Source organism: Sphaeramia orbicularis, chromosome 15, assembly GCF_902148855.1.
Source record: "Sphaeramia orbicularis chromosome 15, fSphaOr1.1, whole genome shotgun sequence".
NCBI classification, from domain to species: Eukaryota; Metazoa; Chordata; class Actinopteri; order Kurtiformes; family Apogonidae; genus Sphaeramia; species Sphaeramia orbicularis.
Window position 1 is genome coordinate 8484355 of NC_043971.1, and position 12693 is coordinate 8497047.

Sequence of the window (12693 nt, forward strand, 5' to 3'; positions counted from 1 at the left end):
CGTGGAATAAAATAGTGTGAAGAATAGATAATATGAGATGTTCAGGTCTCTGATTCGGATTCTGATCTGGGCAAACATGTGGGGTCACTATGGAAACTGCGGACAAACCCACATGGGACCCTTATATGCAGCCCAGTTGTAACCCTTCTGGGGCCCACATGGACATGCTGGCTGGGTACTGATTAATTAGGCACACCTGGATTAATCAGTGTGTCCAATAATGAAAGACAGGAAATAAAGGACACACCTGAAGTTCAGGAAGTAGTGAGGCTGAGCATGGAGTCCATTGACAGGCAATCGGACACTCCCTCCTTAAAAAAAAAAAAAAAAAAAAATGAATGGCTCTTTACAAAGACTCGGTTCACATTGTTCATTTCAAAGAGCCGTTCAAAAGATTCGATTCGTTTGTGAATGTCACAAATACTAGCCAAAACCTACATGTCCATGTGGGCCCCAGAAGGGTAACAAGTGGGCTGCATATAAGGGTCCCATGTGGGTTTGTCCGCAGTTTCCATGGTGACCCCACATGTGTTTGCCCATATCAGAATCCGAATCAGAGACCTGAATATCTGATAGTATTTATTTTTCACACTATTTTATCCCACGATATTTATCTTTCATGTTATCTGCACTACTTAAATTCTATGTCTTACAAATATCTTAGTTTGCAGTACTTTTTATTTTTTAATAGTAGCAGTTGTAGTAGTTTATTTCGAGCACATAGAATCATCAGATAACAAAGAATCATACAACATGGTCAAAACAAATAAATAAATACAATTTTTTTTCGCTCGAAAAGGAGTGGGAAGAAGTATAACTTATTGACTCCCACCCCCTTTTTACAAACTAATAATCAAACTAGATCCGCCTCCTTTGCTTTGTTAACACACATTTTCCTCTGTATATTTTTTTTTACAATAACACAAAACATCCATAAAAACCATTCATATACACTTTTTTTTTTAGTCACCTCATACACAATCAGATTTGCAATAATCAGCTGTTTTCAATGTAAACTATAATATACATATCCACCCCAGATATTTACTCCAAATACAATGATCAATAAATATGATAGTATCTTCCTATCATGATAACCAATTAACTATAATATCATATTTTATGCATACTTCTAATGTTATACAGGGTGGGGAAGCAAAATTTACAATGAACATTTAGTTGTTTTTTCTCAGCAGGCACTACGTCAATTGTTTTGAAACCAAACATATACTGATGTCATAATCATACCTAACACTATTATCCATACCTTTTCAGAAACTTTTGCCCAAATGAGTAATCAGGAAAGCAAACGTCAAAGAGTGTGTGATTTGCTGAATGCACTCGTCACACCAAAGGAGATTTCAAAAACAGTTGGAGTGTCCATAAAGACTGTTTATAATGGAAAGAAGAGAATGACTATGAGCAAAACTATTACCAGAAAGTCTGGAAGATACTATTAAAGAAGAATGGGAGAAGTTGTCACCCGAATATTTGAGGAACACTTGCGCAAGTTTCAGGAAGCGTGTGAAGGCAGTTATTGAGAAAGAAGGAAGACACATAGAATAAAAACATTTTCTATTATGGAAATTTTCTTGTGGCAAATAAATTCTCATGACTTTCACTAAACTAATTGGTCATACACTGTCTTTCAATCCCTGCCTCAAAATATTGTAAATTTTGCTTCCCCACCCTGTATATTTTGTTATTATAGTGGATTTATACATCCTTTTAAATTCTTGCACTGAACCTGAGAGCTTTGCCTCAAATTTGTTGTACTTAGTACAATGACAATAAAGAGATTCTGATTCTGACTTTGATTCGGATTCTGATATGGGCAAACACATGTGGGGCCACCATGGAAACTGCGGACAAACCCACATGGGACCCTTATATGCAGCCCAGTTGTAACCCTTGTGGGGCCCACATGGACATGGTGGCTGGGAGAGTCCAGCAGCTCAACAGTCTGCATGTGTGCTCAGGCTGTGGATGCTCAGTACCACAGAGGAGAGCACCTGACTGAGCATCTGACGGCACACGGCTCCTCCCCACTCCTCTGCCTCTCCTCCCTCTCTCTCTCTCTCTCTCTCTCTCTCTCTCTCTCTCTTGTCTGCTATGCAAAGCGTCGGCTCGTCCACAACTACACCCGCGTTTCTTTTACTCCTTCCTCTACGTGCGCAGGAGACGGAGTCGAGTTATCCACTTTGAATAAACAAGGACTCAGTTCCCTTCCCGGTGTCCGCTTTCAGATGCATCAGTGATGAGAGGGATCCAGAGGACACACGGAGCCTTTTCTTCACTGTGGACCGGCGGTGCGCAAAAGTGCGCTCCGCGGCTCCGCATCATCTCCATCCACTCCTGAGATCACCGGAACCCAAGAGGCGCGCGCAGATCCGCACCGAAAAAGCCCGTACGAGGTAACCAGATTTTTTTTTTTTTTTTTTTTCTTCCTCTAAGGATTTCCTCTACTTTTGTCTTTGTAAAACACACCATCGCTGCTCTTTTCACACACACCACATGCCTTTTATGCAACACTTCCACTTCCATCCCCTGGTGTCAGACTAAAACATGCTTCATGCTTTGGAATTCAGATTAATTATTCAACCAGAACAAGTCCACTATCGTCTTTTTTTTTTTTTTTTTTTTTTTTTAATCGCCTGTATCTTTGACATTTCCAAACACATTCACGTTTAATGCGAGCCTCGTCTTTTTTTTTTTTTTTTTTTCCCTGCAGCTCACATCTACCTAAATCCCCTGTAATCGAGTATTGATCAAACTAATTAAAATGCTACATCTAATAAATTAGCTTTATTTGCTCCCATGGGAACACCCTTCAGTACGTCCTATAGGTTCTACTGTGTCAAATTAACACTTTTGATGCATTAAAAGTTTATTTGTAGAAGTTAACATCCAAAAAAAAAAAAAAGACATTTATCCTCCTGAGACCCAGCAATGCATTTTTGTTCTCTGTAGTAGACAAGAGTTTCACAGCTTTATTTAAAAAACAAAAAAAATTGATGGTCATAACAGTTGATTTTTTTGTTTTGTTTTGTTTTGTTTTGTTTAATAGGTCTGTAGGTTTGTTGTATATATATATATTTTTTTGTATAGTGTCTTTGTAGTTCCTTATGTCTAAAAAAAAAAAAAAATAATAATAATAATAATAATAATAAACCCTGTCCACGGCAAAGGACTTTTCATTAAATAAAAATTTAAAAAATGTATCTCAGACTGTGGCATCATATAGTTTACAATCAAGCCAATAATGTAATGCAAAAACTCCCAAATTTTTTTGACTTACTGGGTCTTAGGAGGTTATGGAAGTTTTACTCTGAGCATGATCTCCAATATTGGGTCAAAAATACACAGAACAAACTCAGACTAATGCATGTAATGACCATTTACACTCACTTTCTGAAATACCGTGATGCAGCATTGTTTTTTTTTCCCCATCTCACTGTGACATTTCTGCAAGCCAACCTACAATTGATCATATTATTTAGTTTGTTGTTGTTGTTGTTGTAGTTTTGTGTGTGTGTTTAATAGGTCTGTAGGTTTGTTGTATCCTTTTTTTTTTTTGTATAGTTTCTGTGTGGTTCCTTATGTCTTAGTACATGTTCATGGAAATGTATAATTTCAAAAAACAAACAAAAAAAAACAAACAAAAAAAACTGTCCACTGCAAAGGACTTTTCCTTGAATAATAATAATAATAATAATAATAATAATAATAATAATAATAATAAATGTATCTGACAAACTGTGGCATCATACAGTTTCCAATCAAGCCAATTATATAACGCAAAAAACACAAAATTTTTGACTTACTGGGTCTTAGGAAGTTTTACTCTGAGCATGATCTCCAATATTGGGTCAAATGCACAGAACAAACTCAGACTAATGCATGTAATGATCATTTACACTCATTTTCTGAGATACCGTGATGCAGCATTGTTTTTTTTTTTCCCCACCTCTGTGACATTTCTGCAAGTAAACCTACAGTGGATCATATTATTTATGTTGTTTTGTGTGTGTGTGTGTGTGTGTGTGTGTTTAATAGGTCTGTAGGTTTGTTGTATCATTTGTTTTTTTGTATAGTTTCTGTGTGGTTCCTTATATTTAAGTACATGTTTATGCAAATGTATAATTTAAAAAAAAAAAGTCTGCTGCAAAGGACTTTTCATGAAATAAAAATTGTAAAAAATGTATCTGACAAACTGTGGCATCTTACAGTTTCCAATCCAGCCAATTATGTAATGCAAAAAAAAACCAAATTTTTGACTTACTGGGTCTTAGGAAGTTTTACTATGAGCATGATGTCCAATATTGGGTCAAAAATGCACAGAACAGACTCAGACTAATGCATGTAATGATCATTTACACTCACTTTCTGAAATACAGTGATGCAGCATTGTTTTTTTTTCCCCACCTCACTGTGACGTTTCTGCAAGTAAACCTACCTATAGTGAGATTTCAGCAGGCGTGTAACGTCACAGGATGTAAATTGCCACAGGCTGTGCAATTCACCTTAAATTATGAGCATGTGGGTGTGGGCTGGTGTAGCTGGTGCTTCTAGCTGGAGGATTTCTCAAAGGCATATAAGCCTCTGTTTGACTGGAACAAGTTCTCTGATGAAATTCAAATGAAACATGCATTTTTTTTTTTTTTTTTTTTTTTTTTCAGCAGTTCTATTCCCTCGGCTTTAAGTGTTGTTTCTCACCGGTGATTACTTCAGTGTCATTCTATTACAGTCATTACTCTAAGGTGGCACTTTGCACCTTTGCCTCTGAGAGTTAAGAATATAAGAAGCGTTATCTGTGTCTAAAAGCCCGTAGAAGTTGTATTGCATTTTATTATCTCCGCCAGAAGGTATTGTGATCACTTTGCTTTGTGTGCGTGCATGCATGTTTGTTTGTTAGCAATATAACTCAATAAGTTATGGACGGATTTTCATGACATTCTCAGGAAATGTTGATACTGGCACAAGGAAGAAATTATTACATTTTGGTGGTGATCGGGGGGGGGGGGGGGGGTCTGTCTTGGCGGAGGTCTGCGCTCTCCGAGTGCTTTTCTTGTTCAATCAAGGTTTTCATTGTACACTGCAAAAATCCAAATCTTACCAAGTGTATTTTTGTCATTTCTAGTCAAAATATCTCATCACACTTAAAATAAGATGTAATCACCTTAAGAGTAACTTTTCAGTGAGATATAAGAACTGATTATTAGACAATAGATCTGGAAAATATCAAGATAACTTTGACTTTTTTTTTGCTTGAATTAAGCCAGTGTTTTTCAACCTTGGGGTGAGGACTAGGGCTGAAAGATATATCGTTATTGTATCGATATCTAGATATGAACATTCAAGATATTAATATCGAAAAAGCAACAATATAAACGATATAGATTTCCCCCGCGCTCGCCCTGCATGTACAGCTCTGGAAGTCACAAATTTCATTTATTCGTACTTTATGTTAATGCTGATGACTGGCAGTGAGTTGTTATAAATAAAACTGCACTTTCCACATTCTTTTGTATTATGATGTTTGTATTTTTCTGAAAAATGCTTGGTTTTCACCGAACCCGCCGTCATATCGTATCATATCGATATCAATATATCTGGCATGAATATCGAGATATGAAATTTTGTCCATATCGTTCAGCCCTAGTCGGGACCCCACATGGAAATTCAAATGGGGTTGCCTGAAATTTCTAGTAATTGATCAAAAATAGAAATAAAAACTTACTACTAAAAAATGTATGGTGATTTGAGAGACAAACCCAAAGACATGACCAACTGTGAAGCTGAAACTGAAACACAGTGGTTCTGTTTCTCTGTCAAATGTTCATTGTGGTCGGTTTCAGATGCTGCAGCTCTTTCATAATTCATAGTTTGAGTTCTTGTTTGTTCAGTATTAATTGTCAGCCTTGTAAATCCAAGCTGGACTGACTGTACATATTCTGACCAAGGAAAATAAAATTCTCACTTTGTGCAGTAATCTACACCTGGATTTACTGCCTCTGTCCATAATAATATACATTATATAGACTAAATGTAATTAAAAATGAACATTTATTTGCAACATAGTATAGCAAACTATTACATGATCAAAAGCAAATTAATTTTAGCAAAAAAAAAAAAAAAAGTCTCAGCAAAAAAAATAAATAAACAAAATCTACTTCTAGTACACTAGAAAAAATGCCCCTCTAAAAACAAGTTTAAAAAATTCATACAAGATTTTTTTTGCTTGAATTAAGCAAAAAATCTTGAATTAAGCAAAAAATCTGCCAGTGGAACAAGTGAAAATTATCTCAGTAAGATTTCTTGAAATAAGATTTTCAAGTTCTATTGTTTAAAAATCAGTTCTTATATCTCACTGAAAAGTTACTCTTTAGGTGATTGTCTTATTTTAAGTGCGATGAGATATTTCGACTAAAAATGAGAAAAATACACTCGGTAAGATATTTTTTCCAGTGTATCATATCAGCACGTTTGAATTTTTTTCTTATTGAAGAACTGGTTGAACTTGTATGAATATTTAAAATAAATCACACGTTCAGAAGGCTCACCACAGACACGTCAGGGGTTAAAGGGTTAAAAAAATGAAACAAAACCTTAAGAATCCACTTTTAATCAAAGCAACTGAAACAGAAATGTAAGCAGAAAGTCGAAGTGGAAGACTGTCGTTTTTCTAAAGAAACGAAGTCAGTCAAAAAAAAAGCGGAATAGAAGCTGACAACAAGGGGCAAAAGGTCACAATGAAAGAGAGGCCGATCTCATTATTTTCATACTCGACTAATCAACATGAATGAGGTGCCTGTTTGTCTGAGGCTAAACTGGGACGGGTATTGTGTCTGCTTCCGTCTGTCCTCAAACTAAAACGGGTAAGTAAAAGTGATGTCAGGGAGGCAGCGGCAGGCTTAAAGGTCTGTGGGATTTTCCTGACAGTTCCCAGTTTATGGCTCAGGTTATAAAAGACGATGATGGTTCAGGGAGGTGTTACGATTCCTAAAGCCCCAAAGAAAACTCAAAGTGTCTTAGTGATATATGACTGGACAAATATACAGGGTCAGGGGGTTTTTTACACCATAATGTGCAACAGAGGAGACTGGAGTCCAGTGTTTTTCAGCCTAGGGGTCGGGACCCTACGTGGGGTCACCTGGAATTCAAATGGGGTTGCCGGAAATTTCTAGTAATTGATAAAAATAAAAATAAAAACTTACTAATAAAAAATATAGGCTATGGTGAGTCTAGAGCAGGGGTGTCGAACTCATTTTAGTTCAGGGGCCACATTCCCACTAATATGATCTCATGTGGGCCGGACCAGTAAAATAATGTAAATAATAGGTTAAGAACTTATAAATAATGTTAACACTAAAGTTTTCTCTATGTTTTTGAGTGAAAAAAGGAAAATTTTGTAATGAAAATGTTTACATCTACGAACTGCACTTGAACAAAACATGAACAAATACGAACAACCTGAAAATTCTTGAGAAAAATTAGTGCAATTTTAACAATATTATGCCTTAGTTTATCATTTGTACATGTGCGTCACAACTTACAGATCACAGTGGATCTGCAAATACACCAAATGTTTAGGAACAGGGAGAATATTGGTAACATTCTACATGCGTCTCTTAAGACATTTCATATTGTTGATATTTGTTTGTGTTATTCACATTTTTTGTAAAAGGATAGTCTGTAAATATAAACGTTTTTTGTGTAATTTTACTTTTTTTACACTAAAACAAAGACAAAAATTTGCATTTTTCATTATTATAGGTTGTTATGATTGTATTTTACTGGTTCTGACCCACTTCAGATTGAATTGACCTAAAATGATTTTCACGTCCTTGATTGTTCATATCTTCATTATAATTTTTGCTTTTCACAAATTCATCCCAGGGCCCAGATTGGACCCTTTGGCGGGCCGGTTTTGGCCCCCGGGCCACATGTTTGACACCTGTGGTCTAGAGAGACAATCCCAATCCATAAAAGCCATGACAAACTGAGTCTGAAACTGCAGCACTGTGGTTCTGTTTATCTGTCAAATGTTCATTGTGGACAGTTTCAAATGCTGCAGCTCTTTCATAATTCATAGTTTGAGTTCTTGTTTGTTCAGTATTAACCCTTTCATGCATAGTGGTCCCTCCAGTGGACAGCTATTCTACAGCTGTTCTCTTGTATATTCATGGATTTCGTTGTTCTTTTTGTTGTTGTTGTTTTTTACACATATCTTTCTTAAAGTTTTAAGACACTACATATCTTTTCTGACATGAATTGGTAACATTATGTAGATCTCTCCTGAGCATAAAGTTCCAGAATCACAAGCCCTCCCCATAGTTTTCACACAATTTATCAGTAAATACATGTTTCTGGGCGTCAAAAATTAAACGTGTGGTGTCCAGCTGAGTGGACATTTTTGCAACTTCATGAAAAATAGGTTCATAAGATTTTTGTTTTGTTTTTTTTTTCATTATTATTTTTTTATGTATTTAATTTTTTTTTTTTTTTAAATTATTGTTATTTTTTTAATTATTATTATTTATTTTTCAGAAGAAAATTTTTAATTGCATTGTTTTTTTTTTTTTTTCATGCCTAAAGAGGAATAAAAACACTCAGGAAAAAATTTTGATTAAGGTTCTCATAATTCGTGCATGAAAGGGTTAAAGGTGCAGTATGTAGGAATTATGTTCTAAGTAATTCTAAAATGGCCTCGACTGTCACCAGACATTAACCCTTTCATGCATTAAACATGAGAAGCTTAGTGAAGATTTTTTTCTCTTGAGTGCTTTTATTCCTCCATAGGCATGAAAAAAGCAATGTGATCAAGTTGTTTTTTGTTTTTTTTTCATGGAGTCACAAAAATGTCCATGCATTTAATTTTGAAGTAAAGAAACGTGTTTGAAACCCAATATCAGAAATTGATATTAAAAAAATGAAATAAAATCTGATGTTTTCTCACATTTTAACATATTCTAATGCTAAGTATTACTCTTTTCATGGAGATAATATGCAAAAAAAAAAAAAAACCAACAACTTTTTTTTCTAACAAATAACAACTGATTTACACTGAAACATGTTACTGTAGATCAGGTTATCAAGAACAGCAAAGTTACAGTAATGGTATGAATTTTAGTGTATGGGATGATGCATGAGCGTCCACTGTGCTGGCTGATGTGGAACTAAAACAACAAAACCCATGAATATACAAGAGAACAGCTGGAGAAGAACTGTCCACTGGAGTGACCACTGTGCATGAAAGGTTAAGGAATCATGTTCATTTCAAATACTGATATCACTGACAGTAGTAGTCCAGCCAGAACATTTGCATTTGAAAAGCTCAGCGTCAGCTCCCAAATGATGCTTATGTTGTTGTTGTGTGTTTTGGTCTGAGGCTCCGCCCATCACCTGTCTGCCAATCACAGAGTCAGTAGCCGTTGTTCATCCAGGTTGCCAATTCCCACTGAGCTGCAGCTGGAACATTTCTGATCATAAATGTCTGATGTTGATAAACCTAAAAGGACTCTTATTATTCCCAAATATGTCGTGACAAAGTGAGAAACAAAACAAGGACATGTATAGGAGATGGTTTAGAAACATGGAGACGGATGAAAGCGGAAAATTTTGAAGATCGATGCCGGCTCTGCCTTAGTCTGACCCACTGGTAAGAACCACTGAGAGCCGGGGTCGCAGCCTCTTCACCCGGTCCCTTCTTCCGGGGCCGGGCTGCAGTCTCTTCTCCTGGCCCTGGTGAAGAGACTGCCGGTCCGGGACTGGTGAAGAGACCAGGTACGGTGTAGGACTTGTCTCTGTCCATGGTAGCTCCTTGTAGTTCAGTGTTTTCTGTGGAAGTGACTTCTTCATGTAGCGGTGTGTAATCCGAAAGGGGGTGGGGTGGGGGGTTCGGTAGTCCAGTGTCCATGGTTTGGTCGGGGGAGGGGGGTGGGGGTGTTGTACGGTAGCTTGTACTTCGTTGAAGTGAGAGTGAAACTTTCATTTGAGTGGGCAGAACATCTGTCCTGTTCTATTCTATATTATACTTATGTAGAATAAGTCTGGTGATTATTTTTTTTGTATAAAATTTATGGTGTGGTGGCAAGGATTAGTGGAAACGCTAGTAGTAGACGCTCATGCTGGATCTGGCAGCCCCTAGCCTGGGGGGAGGAGGAGAGGATACCACACTCTACAGTATTTTGAATGTGATTGCAGTACCAGTTTTGGCCACAATCCTACATACAGCACCTTTGTCAGCCTTGTAAATCCAAGCTGGACTGACTGTACATATTCTGACCAAGGAAAATAAAGTTCTCACTTTGTGCAGTAATCTACACCTGGCTTTTCTGCCTCTGTCCATAATAATATACATTATATAGACTAAATGTTGTATAATACTAATAATACTACTACTACTACTACTACTAATAATAATAATAATAATAATAATAATAAATAATAATAATAACACTGGGTTACAAAAAATGTTTTTTGCAAGTTGTCTAGGTTTTTTCAACTGAATTAGGACCATTTTGCACCGCTAAATCCAAAAATGACATCTGTTTTTCTCAATCAGGTCAGGTTTTTTTGCTAATTTGATTTTGAAAAATTTGATCTTCTCACAAAATATAATAATTAATACCAAAATAAGATTGGTAAGCACACTTTATGAAACTTGTGACTTGATTCCTGTTAGGTACAATGGTGTATTCACCGCAGATGGAGCAGAATACATCAGGCTTAAACAATAAATTTGTTGTTGACCAGTGTAATAATAATAATAATAATAATAATAATAATAATGATAATGATATTAATAATAATATCTTAGAAGAAGAAACAAAAAAAAAACAAAATATTGCCTTATTAATAGTATCATATATATCACGATATATCGTATCCTGGTCCTAATATTGTGATTGGTATCATATTGCCAGATTCTTGCCAATACACAGCCCTAACTATAGCGTGGGGTGGATGGAAAGAGCAGGAGGTGGGCTGGTTTTGTTGTCTACAGTTTCCTGTTGTGTTTTGTTTAATGGAGTTTATCCAGTTGACTCCACTCGAGCAAACAAAGGGGTTGAAAAAAACAAAAAAACAACAACAACAAAAATACAACCACAAAGCAAAAGTGCATTTTTTCCCTCAAGTTCTTCTAATCAAGAGCAATAGAAAACAACAAGAATTGAATTAATACTTGATGAGGTTATGTTTGCTGAATTAAAGGATGAAAACTATTAGTCGAAGCACGGTTGTATTTGTTAAAAATGCAAATGCGCTTCTGAATCTTTTCTCTTTTCTCTTTTTTTGGGGGTTGGAAGGTTCGGTTGATTCTCCCACAGGAGTTAAAAGAGCTATAATGAATCTAGCTGTGTGTTTTTTCCTGCGCAGTGTGCTCTGTAATTTCTTTTTTTTTTTTTATAGTTTATTGCCATTACCAACAAAAGACAGGTAATTAACAGCACATAACAAGATTGCCTTGAGAGGAGCTTTCACTGTACATTCACGTGTATATGTGTGAGATTCGATCATACAATAATAAGAGAGAAAAAAAACAAAATGCAGCCTTTCATGTCTATAAATGCACATTCCTCTGGATTACAGTGTAAAGATAAATGTATAGATGTACATTCCTATCATGCATACTCCTACAGTGTCCACATTTAGACATATTATAGTTGTGATAAAACCTGTACATACATATATAACACTGGTCAACAACAAATTTATTGTGGAAGTTTTTTGAGCTGATTTAGGATAATTTTGGTGTGCTGAATCCAAAAATCACATTAATTTTGCTCAATCAGGTCAACTTTCTGAACTATGCTACATATTGGCTTTTTAACATTTTGGCTTACATTTATGGGCATTTTCACATCATATGATACAAAATTCTTTCATATTTCTTGCAATAAACGAGTTCTGAAGATTTTACTTTTGCCAATTTACGATTAATGTTTTTTTTAATATTACAGGTGAATGAAATGGCTTCGACTAGAAGATCTTGCAAAAATAAGCCTGACGTATTCTGCTACATCTGCGGTGAATACACCATTGTACCTAACAGGAATCAAGTCACAAATTTCATAAAGTGTGCTTACCAATCTTATTTTGGTATTAATTATTATATTTTGTGTGAAGATCAAATTTTTCAAAATCAAATTAGCAAAAAAACCTGACCTGATTGAGAAAAACAGATGTCATTTTTGGATTTAGCGGTGCAAAATGGTCCTAATTCAGTTGAAAAAACCTAGATAACTTGCAAAAGAACATTTTTTTGTAACCCAGTGTTATCATATATATATCCACCTAGGATTACATCAATGGGAAGAGAATAATCAACAGCTGGAGCCCATCTCCTTTTAACCCTTGTATGGTGTTTGAGTCTGTGGGACCTGTTTTCATTTTTTATAAAAACAAAAATGATGAGTAGCGATTTGTACCTCCACCAGGAGGTATTGTGATCGCTTTGCTTTGTGTGCGTGCGTCCATGCGTGTTTGTTTGTTTGTTTGTTTGCAAGACAACTCAAAAAGTTATAGATAGATTTTCATGAAATTTTCAGGCAATGTTGATACTGGCACAAGGAAGAAATGATTAAACTTTGGTGGTGATCGGGGTGGGGTGGGGGTGGGGGGGCACTGATCTGCCTTGGCGGAGGTCTGCGCTCTCTTTTCTAGAAATGCACTTGTAGAGCGCAGACC

General features: G+C 36.0%; 1 protein-coding gene across 1 annotated transcript in view; it reads left to right on the plus strand.

Moving 5' to 3' along the window:
- Positions 1 to 2098: 2098 nt before the first annotated feature.
- The window catches only part of hs3st1l1 (heparan sulfate (glucosamine) 3-O-sulfotransferase 1-like1), a 119243-nt gene continuing 108648 nt past the window's right edge, over positions 2099 to 12693 (plus strand). The window contains exon 1 of the mRNA XM_030156707.1: positions 2099 to 2414. The gene's annotated coding sequence lies outside the window, so the exon portion shown is untranslated. The remainder of the gene's footprint in view (positions 2415 to 12693) is intronic.